Source organism: Leptinotarsa decemlineata, unplaced genomic scaffold (genome assembly GCF_025532065.1).
Source record: "Leptinotarsa decemlineata unplaced genomic scaffold, Ldec_3_MD MMD2_tig00000157_RagTag_RagTag, whole genome shotgun sequence".
Taxonomy (NCBI): domain Eukaryota; kingdom Metazoa; phylum Arthropoda; class Insecta; order Coleoptera; family Chrysomelidae; genus Leptinotarsa; species Leptinotarsa decemlineata.
The window spans coordinates 469,256-493,438 of NW_027412543.1; the positions used below are offsets into that span (position 1 = coordinate 469,256).

Sequence of the window (24,183 nt, forward strand, 5' to 3'; positions counted from 1 at the left end):
GTAATTCTTTGATCAGGCGGTCATATTTTTCACCATCGTTGGAATCTAAATTTCCTGTGATCGACTTGAAAATGGATCCAATTCCGTTTATAAGACCGCGCTTTGTTCTAAGTGGATGTGGTAAAATATTGTTGAGTCTATCAGTCACCTCCTTTTCCGAAAATTCTAATATTTTTAAATAGTTAGATGTGTCCCATGAGTAGTCTTTGTGACTGCCTACAAGTGTCCTTACGTTTTTTGAATGGAATTTCAGTGTATTTACCTCCACGATTATTGGATTTAAATCATAATAATGAATAAGTGAATATGCGTGCGTTTCGACTTTGGCTGTTCCAAGTTTGAGAGGAATAAGTCCTGGATTGTTCTTTAGGTTTTGTTCAGATATATTTTCCTGGAGTCCGAGAGTTCCAGATAATCTGAAAAATTAATCAATTTTTAATGGGAGATGGGTATTTTTTGAGGGGACGTTTTAAATTGTCCATGTGAATTTTTTGTTGGTTTTCTGTAGAAACTGTTTTCATTGTATGATCGACCGTTTTGATTTGAGTTGGTTTTTGAAATTTATTTGCATCCTTCTGCCTAATATGTTTTTTCACGTAAACTTTTTGTTTGGTTTTGAATACAATGGGATCATCGCGTTTTTTATTTTCTCGTTCTACTATCTTTTCCTTTTGCTTTATTAGATCCGAGTTTATTTTGGAATAGAGGAGTTTCGATCGTTCCTTGTGATCATTGGTGTAATCATTTAGTAATTTCCGATCAATATCAATATTGAAAGGATCATTGGTTGAAATGTGACCACTTATGATGTCAATTGGCTTGAGTTTTGTGACCGAATGTATAGAGTGGTTGTATGCCAAAATTGCGTACAACATTTTCATTTTTGGAGGGGTTTTCAAAAATCCTCTAGTGTTGAGTAGACGAATGTGTTCTAGAATGGTAGAATGGAACCGTTCTATAATTCCATTGGATTGGGGATGGTGTGGTGATGTGAAATGAACTTCGACTTTGTGTAAAGCCAGGAGTTCCGAAATGAGAAAGTTATTGAATTCGGTACCAATGTCTACGATAATTCGTTTGGGGATACCATGATGAGAAAAAAATTGAATGAAGTTGTCGGCTATTTCCGTACCTGTCAAGGAGTTGAGTAGGTATGCCTGTGCGTACTTTGAAAAACTGTCTATGATTGTGAGGAATTTTCTACTTTCGATAGTGAATGTATCCATATGTACGATTTCGAAAGGTTTGGTTGATGTAGGGGTGATGTTGAGCTTCATTTTGATGGGGTTTCGCTCATATTTGCTTTGTTGGCAAATAAGGCATTGATTAATATATGTTTGAATGGTTTCTTTTATGTTCGGCCAGTAATGTTTTTCCTTAATTCTTGCGAAAGTTTCGTCAACACCGCGGTGGTTTGACTTACCTTCATGGTGGTTTTTGATAATTTCTTGAACGTCTTCTTTTTTCGTAACGTCCAGAAGCTTTTTGGTACACCTTTTGAATTTTATAGAGGGCCACTTGAAATATTTTTGAATTGTTGCCGAAAATGGTTCATAAAGTTCGGGGTTTTCAAAATAGACATGGTACTGCACTCCTGGGGCGACATATTCTTTGATAAAATTCAAAATATCGATTTCTGTATCATTTTGCGATATTTGTACATAAATTCTCATCTTTTTCTCGAACAGAATGGTAGTTTTAGGTTTGGCCGGAGAATGGAGAACTGAGCTTATAATCAACTGATTGAGCCCTAGGTTCACGGCACACTGCGCTATTGGAATTGTTACAACAGGGTTCTGTTCAGCATTTGAGTGAATGGTGTCATCTTCAAGGTTTTCGCGTTCTGGTAGGGGTTCATCTTCTATTTGTTCGATATTAGGTTGCAATGGTGAAGAAATGTCATTTCTTCCATTACCTGTGGAAGGTAATTCATTGTCTTCGTGTATTCTGGGTTCTGGTAGGGGTTCATCTCCTGTACGTTCGGTATCAGGTTGAACTTGTAAAGAAAGATTGTCATTTTCTGTGTGACTTTTTGGAGGTAACTCGTTGTCCGTATTATTTACATGCATTTCGTTAGGGGGAATCATGATGGGAGAATATTCAGTGTCCAGGTTGGGTTCTCCAATAATCAAAATATCGGAAGAGGGTTGATAATCCGGGGCAACGACTTACTGGGTTTCCTTGACCACTGAAAGTGACACTTTGATTTGTTAAACGTTGTGATTCGTCTAGTATGTCATCCAATTCCTCCCAAAAGGTTTTGGTGTCCTTAGTGTGGATTTCGACACGGGATAAAGCATCGGCGTTGGTGTTCAACTTGCCTTTTTTGTAGATTATGGTATAATCGTATTCTTCTAGTTTGATCCGCCATCTCAGCAATTTTGAGTTGGGGTCCTTCAGGGAGAATAACCACTGAAGGGGTTTGTGGTCAGTGACTATATTGAACTTTCGTCCAAAGAGATATGGGCGGAAGTATTTGGTAGCCCATACGATCGCGAGAAGCTCTTTCTCAATGTCTGAGTAATTTTGCTCAGAGTCATTCAGGGTCCGAGATGCGTATGCAACTGGAAGGTCTTGGCCTATAGGGCCTTGAGAAAGGACAGCTCCTAGGGCGAATTTACTTGCGTCCGTGGTGAGATTAAAAGGTTTAGAAAAGTCGGGGTACTGCAAAATCGGATCATTGATTAACAGGTTTTTGCAGGTATTGAAACATTCCAAAAACTCTGCATCATGTTCAATTTTTGCGCCTTTCTTCAGGCATTTGGTTAATGGTTTCGTTAGTCTAGCGAAATTATTGATAAAGCGTCGATAGTAACCTAACAAACCCAAGAATCCTTTGATCTGTTTGGTGGTTTTTGGGACGGGGAAATTTTTGATGGCTGTGATTTTATCTGGATTCGGCTTGACACCTTCGGGAGTCACGACGTGTCCCAGATAGGCTACTTCCTTTCGTAGGAATTCCGATTTATCCAGCTGAATTTTGAAGTTTGAGCTTCTCAGCCTGTTGAAGACAGATTTAAGGCTCTCAAGGTGTTCTTGGAGGGAAGTCGAGAAGATAATAATATCGTCGAAGTATACCAAGCACTTTTCGTTCTGGATACCACGAAGGATATTATCCATTACGCGCTGAAAGGTAGCTGGCGCCTTTTTCAAACCAAATGGCATTCTCAGGTACTCATAATGGCCATGTTCCGTATTGAAAGCTGTTTTTTCAATATCGTCCTCTTCCATTTCAATTTGATGGAAGCCACTGGCCAGGTCGAGTGTTGTGAAATACTGGCATTTTCCCAGTTTGTCCAGAAGATCTGTGATGTTAGGTAAAGGGTATTTGTCATCTATCGTTTTCTCATTGAGCTTGCGATAGTCAACAACAACCCTCCATTTTTGCTTCCCAGAAGCATCGACCTTTTTGGGTACCACCCAAATAGGCGATGACCAAGGAGAATTGCTTGGCCGAATAATTTTCTGGTCGAGCATTTTTTTGATCTGATTTTCGACTTCTTGCTTGTGTATGAATGGGTACCGGTATGATTTTGTATACACCGGTATTTCATCAGATGTTCTAATTTGGTGCTTTACACGGCTCGTAAAAGTCAGCGGGGTATTTTCATAATAAAATATGTCAGAGAATTCTTTGCACAGCGAAAGTATCTTAGATCTTTTCTCGTCATTCAAATGGTCACATCGAATTTTTGAAAAATCTAAATTTTGCTTAGGGGAATCATCAAAATTATGAAAATCGATTTTTTGAATTTCGTTCTTATCAAATTTTTCAACAGCGATTGGTTCTGAAAAATTCAGGGTTACTGGTTTGGTGGTGTTGTTCAAGATAGTAGTGAGAGCTCTACCTTTATTTGCAACAGTAAGACACTCTGGCAATTCACAATTATGAAAGCGTTGGTGAGGTATTATTATTTCACCATTCTGAATTGATGTTTTGACCTGTATCACTTGCTCAGATCTTGGAGCAATCGTAATTAAATTGAGATCGCTTTTTGTTTTTTGAAACTTCAGTTTTCTTTTCGCATAAGGAGTGATAAGATAGCCATTACCAAAATCTAGGTTAGCTTGTGAAAGTTTTAAATTGTCAAGACCAATTAATCCTTTGAAAATGTCATGAAATTTGAAAAGGAAAAATTTTAAATGTTTTTGTTGTGGCAAATTGAATAATTTTGAAGCGGGCATAGATGCGCTATATTTATGAGCTGATTTTTGGAAAACTGTGGAAACAATAAACGGGTCGTATTTAATTAGATTTGGAAACAGTTTTTGAGCAATTTCTGGATCTACAAAAGATTTCGTGGAGCCTGAATCAATGAGAAATTTTGCGTCATATTCCGGAAATGTTATATATGATAATTCGCTAGAACTAGAATTATTGAAAGAAATGAACTAGGTTTGATTGTTCGTGGTTGGCATTTCCTGAAAATTTACCTCGGAATTGTCAAAGTTACTTTCCTGATTTTCATTTTCGCAGTATAGAAATTCGTCATAATGTTCGTTATAATCTTCTTCAGCGTAATATTCGTGTTCGCTATAATTTGGTTCATTTTGAGTGTCACTAACTACCGTATTAAATAATTCTTCTGATATAAAATTTCTTTGGGGTTGGTTTTGAAATGAGTTTGAGGGACCTGATCGATAATTAGGGGCGTTTCTTGTCGAAACACTCATTGGTACTGGTTTATTTGTTTGATATGTATTTCTGGTGGATACACTCATGGGTGTAGGTTTTGTGAAGTTCTGATTCTGATTGGGCCTGAAAACATTTCTGTTTTGAAATGGTTGTCTAAAAACTTGCGCGTTGGTAAATAATTTTTGGGGTTGGCTTGGTGCTCGTGGCTGAATTGGTATTGGTTGTGAAGGAAATTGATTTTGCTGTCTGAAAAAGTTATTTGGTGTACTATAATTATTGACAGGAGAAGAATTTGGCTATCTGATCTGAATTGGTGTTCTAGAAGGTTGAAAGTTTGGTCTAAATGTATTCTTATTTGAGAAATTTTGGAAGTAATGTACATTGTCTTCCTGTAAAACAAACTGCAATGCTTCACTGAGAGATTTGGGTTGCATACAACGTATTGTAGTACCCAAGGGTTCCTTGAGCCCAGAAAGAAAGGTTTTCAATGCCAAATTGCTATATAAATCTTTTTTACACCTTTTAGATTCTTGTGTGATTTCGTGAACGTCGATATAATTGCACAATAGGTTCAATATATTTAAACACCTATCATAGAACTGTTGAGGCTTTTCATTAGGGGATTGCCTAAGCATAACCATGTCTCTGTTTAGGCAAGTTTCATCCCTTTGATCGGCAAAGTTTCTGGTTAATGTATCTTTGAGTTCTCTCCAATTTGAAACATTCTGTATATTGGCTACTACTTTAGCTTTGCCTGATAATTTTGAAATGAGACAGTTCAGCAAATAAACATTTTGAAAGCTTGTCGGCTCAGCCACATTATAAAAAGTATTAATTATTGAATCACAAACTGCTAGATATCTATTTAAATCATTAGGGTTGCCGTCGAATTCGGGCACACACCTAAGGTATTCTGAGTTGAATTGATTAGCCATTATTATATTTGAACTACTAGAAGAATTAGGCAAAGAAACTGAAGAGTCAGCTGAAGGGTTTTCGTTATTCAAATTTAACTTTCCAAGAATTTGAGATAAGTTATCAATAGACATTTAAAAATTACGACTTACATTAAAATTGTAAGAACTTTGAGCATCCTTTATAAGGTAGACGACTGGTTCCTCGATTTTTGATTTCCAGAAAGACTTCCTTGCGAGACTGGACGATTCTGTTCCACTCCCCGATGATCTGCCTGTTGAGGGTAGCTAAAGGTCCACGATGGATTGGGTTTCTTGAGGTTTGAAGAGCCATTCCTTCACAAACACCTCCACAAGACAAAACAACAAGTTCGATACCCGATAAATCGTTGAAACGAAAACTGCACGTTCAATACGTTCAATTTCGAGTATCCTACCGACTGCGCCAAATATAACTTTAGGATGTCAAAGTCCTTTTTTAAAAATTAATTTTATTAACAAAAATTGATGTTAACAGTATGAGAGCAAAATTATAACTGAATTACAAAAGTATTCTTCCCATGAAGATAAGAATGCTTGCACATCAGTTTCCCAGAATCGCGAGATTCTGCTTCAGCATGGTCAGCGGTTCACATGGGAACGGGCGATATAATTCATGCAAAAAATTGTATTTCAGTAAGACACACATATTTCATTTCATAAGATCGAGTGTTATATTTCATAACGAATATTAAATTACAGCAATACATTTCACATCTATTATTCCGAAAGAGAATCATGTATCTTGCGATTAATTCACTTATTCAAGATATTGTATTCAAGTATGATCAACATTTTTCATTTCAAAGATTGAGTGTGTAATTTCATCACAAATATAAAATAACAGGAGTACATTCCACATCTGTTATTCTGAAAGAGAATAAGACACATTCAAAAAATTGTATTTCAGTATGACACACATATTTCATTTCATAAGATCGAGTGTTATATTTCATAACAAATATAATATGACAGCAATACATTTCACATTTGTTATTCTGAGGAAGAATCATGTATCTTGCGATCACCAAAATATTCCATTTCATAATATCAAGTGTTGAATTTGATATCCATAATAGAATGACAGCAATACATTTCGCATTTGTTTTTCCGAATGAGAATCATGTATCTTGCGATTTTTAGACTTTTAAGAAATTGTATTCGAATATGACACACATTTTCCATTTTATAGGATTATTTACAAATATTAAATGACAGCAATTCATTATACATCAGTTTTTCTGAAAGAGAATCATGTATCTTGCGATTTATAGACTCATTCAAGAAATTGTATTCAAGTATGGCCAACATATTTCGTATTATAAGATCGAGTGTTATATTTCATAACAAATATAAAATGACAGCAATACATTTCCCATCTGTTATTCTGAAAAAGAATCACGTATCTTGCGATTAATAGACTCACTCAAGAAATTAATTCAAGTATGACCAACATTTTCCATTTTAAAGATTGAGTGAGAAATTTCATTACAAATATAAAATAACAGAAATACATTTCACATCTGTTATTCTGGAAGAGAATAATACACATTCAAAAAATTGTATATCGGTATGACACACATATTTCATATCAAGTATTGAATTTCATAACTATAATAGAAAGACGGCGATAGTTTTCGCATCTGTTTTTCCGAATGAGAATCATGTCTCCTGCGATTTATGACACATTCAAGAGATTGTATTTCAGTGTGACACACATTTTCCATTTCAAAGATCGAGTGTTGAATTTCATATAGAACTATTAAATAACAGGAATACATTTCACATCTATTATTCCGAAAGAGAATCATGTATCTTGCGATTAATTCACTTATTCAAGATATTGTATTCAAGTATGATCAACATTTTTCATTTCAAAGATTGAGTGTGTAATTTCATCACAAATATAAAATAACAGGAGTACATTCCACATCTGTTATTCTGAAAGAGAATAAGACACATTCAAAAAATTGTATTTCAGTATGACACACATATTTCATTTCATAAGATCGAGTGTTATATTTCATAACAAATATAATATGACAGCAATACATTTCTCATTTGTTATTCTGAGGAAGAATCATGTATCTTGCGATTCATAGACTCATTCAAGAAATTCTAATAAAGCATGACCAACATTTTCCATTTCATAATATCGAGTGTTGAATTTCATATAAAATTATGAAATTACAGAAATACATTTCACTCTGTTGGTCTGAAAGAGAATTTCGCATCTTGCGATTCATAACCTCATTCAAGAAATTGTATTCAGGTATCACCAAAATATTCCATTTCATAATATCAAGTGTTGAATTTGATATCCATAATAGAATGACAGCAATACATTTCGCATTTGTTTTTCCGAATGAGAATCATGTATCTTGCGATTTTTAGACTTTCAAGAAATTGTATTCGAATATGACACACATTTCCCATTTTATAAGATTATTTACAAATATTAAATGACAGCAATTCATTATACATCAGTTTTTCTGAAAGAGAATCATGTATCTTGCGATTTATAGACTCATTCAAGAAATTGTATTCAAGTATGGCCAACATATTTCGTATTATAAGATCGAGTGTTATATTTCATAACAAATATAAAATGACAGCAATACATTTCCCATCTGTTATTCTGAAAAAGAATCACGTATCTTGCGATTAATAGACTCACTCAAGAAATTAATTCAAGTATGACCAACATTTTCCATTTTAAAGATTGAGTGAGAAATTTCATTACAAATATAAAATAACAGAAATACATTTCACATCTGTTATTCTGAAAGAGAATAATACACATTCAAAAAATTGTATATCGGTATGACACACATATTTCATATCATAAGATCGAGTGTTATATTTCATGACAAATATAAAATGACAGCAATACATTTCCGTCTGTAATTCTGAAAGAAAATCATGTATCTTGCGATTTATAGACTCATTCAAAAAACTGAATTCAAGTAAGACCAACATAATCCATTTCATAAGATCGACTGTTTATTTCATAAAAATTATAAAATGACAGCAATACATTGCGCATCTGTTATTCTGAAAGAACGTCATGTATCTTGCGATTTATAGACTCTTTCAAAAAACTGTATTCAAATATGACCAACATATTCCATTTCATAATATCAAGTGTTGAATTTCATAAGTATAATAGAATGACAGCAATACATTTCGCATCTGTTTTTCCGAATAAGAATCATGTATCTTGCGATTTTTAGACATTCAAGAAATTGTATTTCACTGTGACACACATTTTTCATTTCAAAGATTGAGTGTTGAATTCCATATAGAATTATAAAATAACAGGAATACATTTCACATCCGTTATTCTGGAAGAGTATCATGTATCTTGCGATTTATAGACTCATTCAAGCAATTGTATTCAAGTATGACCAACATATTCCATTTTATATTATCAAGTGTTGAATTTCATAACTATAATAGAAAGACAGCGATAGTTTTCGCATCTGTTTTTCCGAATGAGAATCATGTCTCCTGCGATTTATGACACATTCAAGAGATTGTATTTCAGTGTGACACACATTTTCCATTTCAAAGATCGAGTGTTGAATTTCATATAGAACTATTAAATAACAGGAATACATTTCACATCTATAATTCTGAAAGAGAATCATGTATCTTGCGATTTTTAGACTTTCAAGAAATTGTATTTCAGTATGACTCACATTTTCCAGTTTATAAGATTATTTACAAATATGAAATGACAGCAATACATTTTACATCTGTTTTTTGAAAGAGAATCGTGTATCTTGCGATTTTTAGACATTCAAGAAATTGTATTTCAGTCTGACCAACATATTCCATTTCATAAAATCGAGTGTTATTGCTATATTTCATAACAAATATGATATGTCAGCAATACATTTCTCATCTATTTTACCGAAAGAGAATCATGTATTTTGTGATTTTGAAACATTCAAGTAATTCTATTTCAGTGTGACCCACATATTTCATTTCATAATATCGAGTGTTATATCTCATAACACATATAGAATGACAGGAATACAATTCACACCTATTATTCTGAAAGAGAATCATGTATGATTTGGAAGGGTTATATTTATAGTAGTGATTAATTTTTTTGAGAAAGAAAGTTTTTGGCTTTCTACTACTCCATCTGATACAAAAAAATGGATTAGAGAATCTTCCAAAGAAAAGAAGAAAGTAATCAATTTGAAAATAAGTTACTCTATACATGGATGTGTAGATCATGCAAAGAAGTAACTTTCAGACACAAACTGAAAGAAAGTCCTCCTGAAACAGCTACTTTCATATAAACATTGAATTACACGAAAGAAAAAAATTTTTTCGAAACAAATACTTCTATATGAACACTGAATTATACAGAAGATACTTTCCTCTATTCAGTTTGAATATCGAACATTTGTTGAGGAATAAGAATCAGATATCATTCATATGAGTTCTACTTTGAATGAATGGTAATAAATTGTACTCACATGGAACACTGTCACCCTAACTGGTATACACCGTGTTTCGCCTTAAGACACTTGCCCTAAGGCTCTTCAGTACCAAATTGGATAACAATAAAGAAAATACACACACTTCATTTATGAATTACGATTTTGAATGAAGTGTGTGTATTTTCTTTAATGTTATCCAATTTGGTACTGAAGAGCCTTAGGGCAAGTGTCTTAAGGCGAAACACGGTGTATACCAGTTAGGGTGACAGTGTTCCATGTGAGTACAATTTATTACCATTCATTCAAAGTAGAACTCATGTGAATGATATCTGATTCTCATTCCTCAACAAATGTTCGATATACAAACTGAATAGAGAAAAGTATCTTCTGTATAATTCAGTGTTCATATAGAAGTATTTGTTTCGAAAGAATTTTTTTCTTTCGTGTAATTCAATGTTTATATGAAAGTAGCTGTTTCAGGAAGACTTTCTTTCAGTTTGTGTCTGAAAGTTACTTCTTTGCATGATCTACACATCCATGTATAGAGTTACTCATTTTCAAATTGATTACTTCCTCCCTTTCTTTGGAAGATTCTGTCATCCATTTTTTTTTGTATCAGATGGAGTAGTAGAAAGCCAAAAACGTTCTTTCCCCCAAAAAAAATCATGTATCTTGCGAATGAAAGAACCATTCAAGAAAGTGTATTCAAGTATGACCAACATTTTCCATTTTGAAGTTTGAGTGTGAAATTACATTACAAATATAAAATAACAGGAATACATTCCACATCTGTTATTCTGGAAGAGAACAAGACAAATTCAAATAAATTTATTTCAGTATGACCAACATATTCCATTTCATAAAATCGGGTGTTATATTTCATAAAAATTATAGAATGACAGCAATATATTGAGCATCTGTTATTCTGAAAGAGAGTCATGTATCTTGCGATTCATAGATTCATTCAAGAAAGTGTTTTCAAGTATGACCAACATATTCCATTTCATAATAGCAAGTGTTGAATTTCATAAGTATAAGAGAATGACAGCAATACATTTCGCATCTGTTTTTCCGAATCAGAATCATGTATCTTGCGATTTTTAGACATTCAAGAAATTGTATTTCAGTGTGACACACATTTTCCATTTCAAAGATCGAGTGTTGAATTCCATATAGAACTATCAAATAACAGGAATACATTTCACATCTGTTATTCTGAAAGAGAATAATGCAATTTTGCGAATGCGATTTTTAGACATTCAAAAATTTGTATTTCAGTATGACACACATTTTCCAGTTTATAAGATTATTCACAAATATAAAATGACAGCAATACATTTTACATCTGTTATGACATGTTATGACAGGAATACATTCCATATCTGTTTTCTAAAAGAGAATCAGGTATTTTGCGATTAATAGATTCATTCAAGAAATTGTATTCAAATATGACCAACATTCTTCATTTTGAAGATTGAGTGTGTTCTTTCATCACAAATATAAAATAACAGGAATACATTTAACATCTGTTATTCTGAAAGAGAATAAGACACATTCAAAAAATTGTATTTAGGTATGACACACATAGTTCATTTCATAATATCGAGTGTTATATTTCATAACAACTATAAAATGACAGCCATACATTCTACATCTGTAATTCTGAAAGAGAATCATGTATCTTGCGATTAATAGACTCATTGAAGATATTGTATTCAACTATGACGAATATTCCTCATTTCAAAGATTGAGTCTGTAATCTCATCACAAATATAAAATAACAGGAATACATCTCACATCTGTTATTCTGAAAGAGAATAATACACATTCAGAAAATTGTATTTCAGTATAACACACATATTTCATTTCATAAGGTCGAGTTTTATATTTCATAACGAATACAAAATGACAGCAATACATTTTCGTCTGTTATTCTGAAAGAGAATCATGTATCTTGCGATTTATAGACTCATTCAAGAAATTGTATTCAAGTATCTTCAAAATATTCCATTTCACAATATCAAGTGTTGAATTTAATAACCATGATAGAATGACGGCAACACATTTCTCATCTGTTTTTCCGAATGAGAATCATGTATCTTGCGATTTTTAGACTTTCAAGAAATTGTATTTCTGTATGACACACATTTTCCATTTCATGAGATCATTTACAAATATAAAAAGACAGCAATACATTTCATATAAGTTTTTCTGAAAGAGAATCATGTATCTTACGTTTTATAGACTCATTCAAGATATTGTATTCAAGAATGACCAACATTTTCCATTTCAAAGATTGAGTGTTTAATTTCATCACAAATATAAAATAACATGGATACATTTCACATCTGTTTTTCTGAAAGAGAAATACACATTTCAAAAAATTGTATTTCAGTATGACACACATATTTCATTTCATAAGATCGAGTGTTATATTTATTGTTTTCCAACCTGGGTACAGCTTCGAAGGAGGATATTGTCTTGTAGAGAGTGACCGTGTAGCAGGGTAGGCCTAGGCGTTCGAACGAAGCATCCAAAATACTCGTTACGTGATCACTTCGACTGAATGTCCAAGTTGGGAAGTGATTGCGCTCCTACTTATTTTCCAACCAATGATCCAGGCCTAGGTGATGAATACTACCCCGGGCTTTCTTCAACTAGATATTCGCCCCTTATCTTCTAATACGATAAGTAAAACCAAGCTGAACTGAACCGTTACATAAAGACAAATTGATGTAAAGTAGGGTATTTGATGAGCCCACGTATCGTAAAATAACAAGTAGCAAAAGTAAAAAAGGCCCTAAAAAGAACATATTCATGAAAAGTTTGACCGGGTTCACATAAAAACATGCAAAGGCTGATGAAACCTACCTCGATGATGGGTGGCCTAGGGTAGAAATTATTCAATGTGAATTTAGCAAACTTGTGTAATTCGGGAACAAATCTTCTAGAAATAGTCAGAGGACCTTCCTTTGACTAACTTTTCCGCAATATCACAAGGGTATCAAAGAAAAATCCGCAACCAAGCGACCCACGTCTTTTGAATCTTCCTAGAACACCAGAAAAACGATCATTTTCCTCAACTCTCTTTTTTTTCATATTTAACAAAAAAACCCGCTTATTTCAATTTTTTTTCATTAGTGTCCTTTATATTTCAGGTTGGGAACCCAGATATTTATAATGAAGTGACCTGGTAGTTCTAATGAACCTTCTGATGACAAGCAGAAGTGAGGTTATGTTATTTTGTTATGAATTCCCAAAATGATGCAAACAATTAGTAAACGGTCCATATTTCGGTTATCTACTCAAAAGCAGATCAACATACCTGACGATGAACCGTACCCGTACTATCGACCCCACTGGACTCGTATTTGGTTAGTATTGAACAATAAATTGTTATAACATTCGTAGTTAATAGATCTTTCTGTTTTAGGCATGAAAATATCAGCATATCCCTGTTCTGAATGTACATATTTTATAAAAAGTAGAAGTTGAATAATGAAGTTCAGAGAGTAGAAATAAAAAAAACTGTATCCTTTTTCTTATTTTCACTGCTATCACCTCTGGAACCAACATAACCCGTAACAGAGAATCAGACACATTCAAAAAAATGTATTTCAGTATGATCAACATACTCCATTTTATAAGATCGAGTGTTATATTTAATAACAACTATAAAATTACAGTAATTCATTTCACTTCTGTTTTCCAGAAAGGGAATCATGTATCTTAGGATTATTAGACTCATTCAAGAAATTGTATTCAAGTATGAACAACATATTCCATTTCATAAGATCGAGTGTTATGTTCCATAACAAATATAAAATGACAGCAATACATTTCGCATCTGTTTTTCTTAAAGAGAATCGTGTATCACGCGATATTTAGACATTCAAGAAATTGTATTTCAGTATGACCCATGTAACCGCTTCACCGCGCGTCACAATTGGTGGCCTGTCACGATGACATTCGGACATACCGGTTTACTACAGAGAAGAAGGTGTGAGTTCTTTTTTTTTTTGGGCGCTAGGTAAATTGAGATGCCAAAGTCCCCACAATTACACTCTGATCATTTTTTCAACTTACCAAAAGAAATGAAATGGAACTGACAAGCCGCAATCCAATAAATCTAGTATTGATCATCGAAACCAATAATTATTCAAACAATGTAACCTGAATTTCTGACTAACAAGAGGAAAAAAATACAATACAGTTGATAAAAGTTTTTTGGCTGACAATGTCAAGTGGGAAATATATGTATATATCTATATATATATATATATATATATATATATATATATATATATATATATATATATATATATATATATATATATATATATATATATATATATGTATTTTCCTTCATTTTCAGTATTTCAATATTGAATGTTACAAAAAGGATTTGAAGCTTTATATCTTCCATTAATTATCTGCGAGCGCTTTCGACAGTTGGTTGTACTGTCATCTTCTAGGCACTCCTCAAACTGAACTCCATTAATGTTCAACTTTTTTCGTCAATTTATATGTTCAATTAATTGTTTTTTACTCATTTTTACTATCCTGAAGAAGCTTCCCACTAGAAGCGAAAGCTTGGCAAACTAAAGCAGAGTTTTTGATTTTTGATTTTTTGACTGAGAGACCCCGTTATTCCATTCTATATATATATATATATATATATATATATATATATATATATATATGTTTATTAGCTGTAATATAAAATGGACATAATAAATATATATATATATATATATATATATATATATATATATATATATATATATATATATATATATTTACTCTTTTTAGCTGCCCGAGCTTTCGCTAATGTTTATTAGCTTTATCGAGGGCTGTAATATAAAATGGACATAATAAATATATATATATATATATATATATATATATATATATATATATATATATAAAACATAATAACGGATAAAACAGAATACCTGTGCTATGTGAGAATATTCAATTTGGAAATTTCAATTTTGAAAGAAGTCTTCAACATCAAAATGACAACTTTTTGACATTGAATAATGTGAAATACTTTTTCAGATTTTTTATTATCGTTTATTATGGGGATTTATACTGTGTTAATATTACAGGATGTATTCAGATTTATATTTTTTGTTAGTAAAAATGAATAAATTTTGCTGAGGTTGTCGATGTCTGTCTTTTTGTTGATATTGTTTTCTTTAATTTTGATCTCAGCTATTTCCAGAAATTGCCTTTTATTTGAATCTGGTTCGAAATGGAGAATTTTGGTGTTAGTATAATTGGCTGAATGATCATTATCTAGAACATGTTGTGTGAGTGCACAAGGATTTCGTTTTACATTTTTACAATTACTTTTATGAAGAGCTATCCCTGAAACAAGTAAAAAAGAATAATTAAAAAAGAATAGTTGTCATCGACATATTTTTTTATGTCGATGACATAATACTCAGTGTCCCGAATGATGAAATCGAAGAGGTCCTCCGAATTTTCAACACAAAATTTAAAAAAACTTGCAGAATTGTTTCTTCAAAATGGCTATCCAAAATCTCTCATTTATAAACTACTCTTCAACAGATCTTCCGTTAACACAATTCTAGACAATAACAATCTGTATCAAAACAATAATTTGCATAATAATATTAATATTACTAACAATAACAATTCCCCACAAATGATATTTTATTTCTCGTTACCTCATCTAGGTAGCTTTTCATACAATCTTAAAAAAATTTTTAATCAATTTGAACATGTGAAATTAGCTTTCAAAAATCTGAAGACTATTAAGAAACTTTTTTCCAACTTAAAAGACAAAGAAGATATAATCAATCTATCCAATGTGGTTTATTCCATCCCATGTTCAAGTTGTGAAAAGATTTACATTGGACAAACTAGTAGAAAATTAAAAGACAGAATCACTTCACACAAGAGTGACATAAGATGTAATAAACCGTCATGTTCCCTTTCTAATCACACCATAAATTTGGATCATGCTTTTTCCTTCGAGAATGTTGAAATTTTAGACTCAGAAAATAATACTCAAAAAAGAACTTTCTTAGAAATGTGTCACATAGTTAAAAATTCAAATACTATTAATTCCAGGTCAGACATTGAAAGTCTCAGCCTGATTTATACCTATCTCCTTTGCTTAAACAAAGAAAACAAATTTGATAATACTTAATAATTTCAGAACAGAAACCCCGTACCTTCACTCTCTGTGATTTATCATTTTACAGTTCTGTGAAATCTCATTGGCAGCAATGCATTGGTCAGAACAAAAAATTCTGCCAAACTCAATGTTTCGTGTCAATCATGTCTGACTACCTGTTGAGTTCAATTTTCAAATTCATTATTTCATATTATTCGTGTAATCATCTCACATTATTGCAAAATTCTGAATGAATATTACATGTTTTTAACCAATTTTAATCTTGACATACATATATGAGGATCCTCTTTGTTACTTATGTGTTAACTTCATTTTAACCTCACTTTCGTAAGTATGAACACGTTGTCCATAACCGTTTGTTTATTCAATAATTATTGTAGAGTTCCCGATGAAGAGACAATAAACGCCTCGAAAGCTTGAACAGAAAAAAGAGTTTTACAATCTTTCTGTATATATATGTATATATATAAGTTGATCCCATTTATCACCTATTTTAGCCCAATATGTGATAGATGATTTATTACATGAATGTATTCGAAAATTATCATCTCAGGTTCCTTTTTTAAAAAAGTTTGTGGATGATATAATATGTGCTGTACCTTTCGACAAAATTGATGATATGAAAACCATTTTTAACAATTACAATCCATCTATTCAATTTACCATAGAAAAAGAAAAAAACAAAACAGTACCTTTTTTAGATACTCTTTTAATCAGGAAAGATGGTAACTCTGTTATTTTAGATTATTTTACTAAACCCACTGATTCAGGCAGATATATAAACTATTTATCCTGCCATCCACGAAAACCCACTGATTCAGGCAGATATATAAACTATTCATCCTGCCATCCACAAAAAATGAAAATTAATTTAGTTCTAGGTTTAAAAAATCGAATAGAAAAAATTTCTCATCCTACATTGGTAGAAAAAAATTTAAAACAATTATTCAATATTTTATTAACTAATTCTTATCCTCCAAAATTTTTAAATAAATTGTTATATAATACTTCATCTAATATCATCAACATCAGAGAGAACAATAAAGCTGAAAATCCAAATTTCAAATACTTTTCCATTCCTTATGTCCCTGAATTGTCCAGCAGAATCATAAACGTATTTAAACAAGAACAGAATATAAAAATTTCACAAAGGAAAGTTAAACCCTTAACTAAACTACATTCAAAATTGAAAGATGAAGATTCGTTATTTGAAAAGTCACATGTAGTTTACGAAATTCCATGCAATAATTGTGATAAGATATATATAGGTCAAACAAAAAACAATTTAAAAACCCGCATAGCTCTTCATAAAAGTAATTGTAAAAATTTAAAACGAAATTCTTGTGCACTCACACAACCTGTTCTAGATAATGATCATTCAGCCAATTATACTAACACCAAAATTCTCCATTTCGAACCAGATTCAAATAAAAGGCAATTTCTGGAAATGGCTGAGATCAAAATTAAAGAAAACAATATCAACAAAAAGACAGACATCGACAACCTCAGCAAAATTTATTCATTTTTACTAACAAAAAATATAAATCTGAATACATCCTGTAATATTAACACAGTATAAATCCCCATAATAAACGATAATGAAAAATTTTATGAAGTATTTCACATTATTCAATGTCAAAAAGTTGTCATTTTGATGTTGAAGACTTCTTTCAAAATTGAAATTTCCAAATTGAATATTCTCACATAGCACAGGTATTCTGTTTTATCCGTTATTATATTTTATATATATATATATATATATATATATATATTGTATATATATATATATATATATATATATATATATATATATATTTATTATGTCCTATTTATATTACAGCCCTCGATAAAGCTAATAAACATTAGCGAAAGCTCGGGCAGCTAAAAAGGGTAAATATTTATTCTAATCAGACCGAATCCCCGAAAAACTACTATTCTATATATACATACGGTCGTTACACTATCAATTAATATATATATATATATATATATATATATATATATATCTATATATATATTACAATGTAGGTTTTCACGGATGGTAGAATATGATGTGTTGAACACATCATATTCTACCATCTATATATATATATATATATATATACTGATGATGGGCCAAAAGCCCGAAACACGTGTCTATGGTTTGTCACTTCCTTGAGTGCTATGTCCGAATAAAAAACTCCTTTATCTATATATATATATATATATATATATATATATATATATATATATATATATATATATATATATATATATATATCATCAGTATGGTGCAGCCAAGTGTAAGGATGGGCAACACTTGATTACCAGAAGAAATAAATACAAATGCACGGAGCCATTGTAAACACAAGATCTATTTAGTGAAACCACAAATGTGCGGCTGGCTCCTGCTGGTGGCTCCGTGCATTTGTATTTATTTCTTCTGGTAACCAAGTGTTGCCCATCCTTACACTTGGCTGCACCATACTGATGATGGGCCAAAAGCCCGAAACACGTGTCTATGGTTTGCCACTTCCTTGAGTGCTATGTCCGAATAAAAAACTCCTTTATCTATATATATATATATATATATATATATATATATATATATATATATATATATATATATATATATATATTATATATATATATATATATATATATATATATATATATATATATCTATATATATCTATATATATATATATATATATATATATATATATATATAAAATTGAGTATAGTTATATAGTTATTGAGTATTACTCTAATAGAATATTAACGGTATTCAGGGAAAAATTAATGCCAAGGGTTATGTTATGTACAGGACAGCTGGACGTTATTGTGAGAATTATTATTTTCAGAGTTCAACCGTGAGATGACAAAAAAATAATTTGAACCTTACTGAAGTCACCTTCAGCTACGTTTATAACAGACAATATATTTTTTTTGCACTGAAGTCGACTTCAGCTACGTTTATAACTGACAATATGTTTTTTTAGAAAAAAAATAAGCAAAAAGCAGGAAGTGAAGCCGCAGGTACGTAACCTCCAAAATTCCATAAGATATCTGAAGTCATATGCTGTGGGCAGACGCAATATTAAAGAAACCAAAACATATTAATAGTAAGTTGCACTTGAGGAAGATAATAAAAAAAATCGTTAATCCTTTTCTCATGTTTCAGGTACTTGCGTATATTTCAAGCGTCAGAGTCCAAGCAGTATCCCAGTAAAAAGTAAAATGTATCTTCCAGGTCTCAGAGTCCAGGTAGTATCCCAGTAAAAAAATAAAAGTGTCTTCCAAGTCAGAGTCCAGGCAGTATTCCAGTAGAAAAATAAAATGTATCTTCCAGGTCTCAGAGTCCAGGCAGAATCCCAGTAAAAGATGAAACCCTTGAGAAAAGAAAAATCTCATTTGAACTATTTTGACCTTATATTTACTTTTGTGAGATATAATAACTCTTCCCCAAAATGTGACAGAAAAAAGTATGGTTCAAGTCAATGATCTCAATTCATGAAAATGAATTATATGTTTTATCACATTTTCTGTATATCTACATGACAACGTGCAAACTGCATTTTTATTTAATTGAATTCAATAAATAGAATTTTGGAAAATCATTGATTTTTTTCAAACTTGGCAACAATGTCAGAAAACGAGTAAGAAACACCACTGGTATTTTTAATTATTTCAATAATTGTCAGCAAAAGGAAATAATGTTTTCCTACATCCATTAAAATAAATAAAAGTTTCAATGATCGATTGTAAATGTTGATTTCCATTTCAATATGCTTTATGAAAAGATACTAGAGGCCTCAATAACTTTCGTTACGTTAACGGTGTTCGATTATCATCAGGATTCATCACGTTCAATCGAACATTACTTCAAATAAAAGGACAGTAACGTTGACAACAGCCCCTTTAGGGTAGCTGTTGTGATATGATACGAGAAAAATGAAATATAGACAATACAATGTACACAGTTGAAATTATACAAGGAGGCATACCTTCGAGCTCAGTAGGGTTTTCCACTAACACGATCAAAAAAATCTCTCCGGAGAGACGAGTCACTTCCAGGTTCCACACAAAAAAATTCTAATCTACGAATGGTCTGATCGGGTCAAGACTTCCAATGGATCCAGGAATAACAGGAATTATACAGACTATAAATTATTCTGGAATGGGAAAAAAATAAGTAGACCTTTTTCTAGAGGCGTAAATGGATCAGATAGATTGACACAAAATGGCGTGTTTCTACTCACGTAAAGTTCACTAATCCTAAAAAGAGTGAAAGGGCCACAAACAACCACAAAACTATCGAATAGTCAAATATCAACGACTACCTTTTTCACTTTTAATGAACCTTTGGAAATTACTCCTCTACGAGATATTTTTTTAAAAACACCAAGTTTTCGAAAGGTTCTTGCTGAACTTACACATGAGAAATCCTGATCACGGCAGGTCGATCGCCCTACCTTGCTGCCTTGAGGAAGCCGGAAACATCGGGTGGGGAATCGTTCCTTTGAAGCCTACTTTGAAAAAGTTCAAATATTGGAACGCAGGTCTATTCGCCATGAGCAGACTCGAGTGAACCAATCAGATTTCACATTGAAAATGCTTGATTTCCGATTATTTCCAACATCAGTGAAATAAATTGAGAATCAATCATAACGGAGTACCCAAAAATTGGTAAAACAATAATTTAATACCTAGTATTACCACATACAATTGATAAATATCTCCACAAATTGGAAAATATTAGTTTCTCATTTGAAGTAAGTGGGTGGAGTTTCTCCACTGGTCACTTAGAGTTGAAGTTTAGCAGTTTACTAAAATAAATCTGCTGAATAGATGTATTATCATAGACCTAGGAAGCTGGTCAACAGATGGCCCTAATAGGGGAAAACTGGTCCAATTTATACCGTTTAACAATTACTCCACTACATTTCTAATTCTGACAAATTATTCCAATAACGTTTCGAAAATTTGCTTCCTAACAAGACTTTCCGGAAAAATTCCAACAATAAATGAAACTGAGACTTCTTACGCCCTCTATCAACAACGGGATTTACCCTCTCATGATCCGGACGTGACAACTAATTGAAGATCACGACTGAGGTCCAATCTGGAACGGAATTTCATTCACAGTCAACAGTCAACAAAGATGGAGACGAAAGTAAACAATCGAAAAAGCGATGGAATCGGACTAAAACTGGACAATCATCAGCTAACAGGTGGGTAACGTATTATAATGGTCTTCAACTAGAATGGGAAAATATTTTCCTGAATATTTGTATTTCAGCTCAAACGAATCTACATTATAACTTTTCATTTTTTCCAGACGCTCCACTTTTAAAATTGAGGGAGAGCGAGCCCGAGTGATATTTTTCGGCTGATGGCTAAGCAGATTCGGAGACTAGCTGACTGAAAGACCATACCTTTATCAACAATTTTATTCATTCAACCTCAAATAACCATGCCTGTGACCTTCATCCAGTGTAGTGGAATATTGCCGTTACAGTACAATGGGGGATAACGTGCTGATAACAATTTGAATTACAGCACCTGCAATGTATATTTATTGTGAATGAAAATATTTTGATAGAGTCGATAATATTGTCCATATATTATGTGATGAATGATTCAAGTGACGATTTATCTCATTACAGCACTGTTTGGAACCTTTGGTGTAGTAATGAATATACCTGAAGTTTTTTTCGAACACTAAACCGTTATTTTAACAACTCACCACGTGTTTTGATCACCAAGGGCCAGAGGAAGATTAATCTCTCTCTTGAAGATGATCACTTGATGATAGAAACACGTGTCAAGGTGTTGAAATAACGGTTTGGTGTTCGGAAAAAAACTCCAAGTAAATTCATACAGTCTAAACTATGAAAAAATTAATGAACTTCAGATTGATCTATCGAATTTTAACAATAATAATGTTCTGTGTTTTGTAGAGTCATGGTGTACAAATGACACCGTAAATAGTTATGCGTTTGATGGTTTTGGTCTGGCTAATTTATACTGTAGATCTGAGTTCAAGAAAGGTGAAATAAGTATTCATACAAAAAGCTGTACCTCCTACAGCAAATTAAACTTAGAACAATTTTGTAACGGAAAACATATTAAAGTCTGTGGGATAAGTTACAAATTAAAAAAAAATTACAATTATAATGATTTTTTTGTAATATCGTGTTATCGCTCACCTGGTGGCAGTTCTGTTTTTGTTTGACAAAATAGTGGAAATCATGTACAACATATATGAACCAAATAGGAATATTATTATATGCGGTGATTTCAATTTGAATTATAATAGGGAAGATGCATATTTCAATAACTTTTTTGAGCTGCTTTCATATTTTTAATTCAGTTTCTGAGGTGGAATCGCCAACTGGGATTAGTACCAATACTATCTCAACTTTGGATATCTATTTGTCAACTTCAATGATAATGGAATTGTTTTTATTCTTGACGATAATGTCAAGAACTTTCTTTCATTAAATTGATATAACAAATGAATGTAACTTGATATCATCTGAATTTGAAAGGATTTTTTCTAAAGAAAATATAAACTCCAGTAATATTCATTACTACACCAAAGGTTCCAAACAGTATATCACAAGTAAAGAAAATATAAACAATTTAAAAACCAGTCTAAGCAATGAGAACTGGAATGAACTTTATATTCAAAGTGATCTGAATATAATTTTTGATTTATTTTACCATTTTTTTATCTATCACTTCAATTCTAGTTTTCCTCTAATGAAACATCATATTGAGAAACGTACAAAAAAATGGGTTAATCAAGTGAAAAACTCTAGCTCATGGCTCGAAAACATGCATTATCTGAGTTATATTAACCCTGAACAGAAATTGCTATATCTTGAAGTTGAGAAAAGATACAAAGTATTGATTGAATAAACAAAGAAAAACTATTATCAAAATAAAATGAATGATGGTGAAAATGTATGTGAAATTACTTGGAATGAGGTTTCTGAAATTACAAATGAAAATAGTTTGACAAAATTTAGAAATCAACCTTAAAAGCGATTGCGTAACGGATCCATAAGTTTTCGTCGTGGCTTGGCGAAAACGATTTTTAAAAAAGGTGGAAAAACTTAGAAATTGAAAATGACAAATTACTTTATTCAATGTTGTACGAAGGATAAGTAAAGAGTGACGAGAGGCGTCATCACAAACAGATTTAGGGCCGGTTCCATAATCGATGTTAAAGTCTCTTTTAAGAGCTAAAGTTGTCTTCATGCTTAAAGTCGGTTCCATAATGGATTTTTAAAGGCTCCTTTACGTAAAGGTGTCCTTTATGCTAAAGCGTCGATTTCGCGACTTTTGCTTACAAAAGGAGACTTTTTGTCTACATAACCTCCAATAAATTTCAGTTTCTTCTTAGCATTAAAATGAATTATCGTTGATTTGATTTGATTTCTTCAGATGGAGATGAGGATGAAAATTATGTGGATTTGAGGAAAGTGAAGGTCTAAAGGAAAAGAGGAGCATACACTACATATGGTGAGAAAGAATTTTATGATAGGTTTCGCCTAAAAAAAAATACAGTTGTTTCATTATTGGAGCAAATAGAAAACGTTCTTGAACCTCATACCGATAGGTATGTCACCATTAACATCCATGATATATAATATATTGTTCAAGGATGATATGATATAAGATATCATCTACACCATTTTCGTATTTGAAATTTTCAGGGGAGGAGCTATTAAACCGATGCAACAGCTGCTATTAACGCTCCGATTTTTTGCAATGGGAAACTTCCTAATAACTGCGGGAGATTTCATGGATTTCCGCATGTAGAATAGTAAAAAAGGTGCAGGTCTAAAGAAAAGGGAAGAGATGGAAAATGATGCTCAAGAATTTTATAAAATAGCAAGATTCCCCAGAGTTATAGGTGCCATCGATTGCACACTGGTTAGAATAGATTCTGTTGGAGGTGCCGACGCTGAAATATTT

The 24,183-nt window shown here is 32.1% G+C and overlaps 2 long non-coding RNA genes across 2 annotated transcripts in view; both read left to right on the forward strand.

Moving 5' to 3' along the window:
• Nucleotides 1-13,724, forward strand: part of LOC141481309 (uncharacterized) — a 57,883-nt gene extending 44,159 nt beyond the window's left edge. The window contains exons 2-3 of the long non-coding RNA XR_012464881.1: nt 13,205-13,420; nt 13,480-13,724. This is a non-coding gene — a long non-coding RNA (uncharacterized lncRNA). The remainder of the gene's footprint in view (nt 1-13,204; nt 13,421-13,479) is intronic.
• A 5,472-nt stretch (nt 13,725-19,196) lies between these two features.
• On the forward strand, nt 19,197-21,808 carry LOC141481310 (uncharacterized). The gene is made up of 3 exons (XR_012464882.1): nt 19,197-19,319; nt 19,379-21,428; nt 21,536-21,808. It is a non-coding gene; the product is annotated as an uncharacterized lncRNA (long non-coding RNA).
• The last annotated feature ends 2,375 nt before the right edge of the window (nt 21,809-24,183 follow it).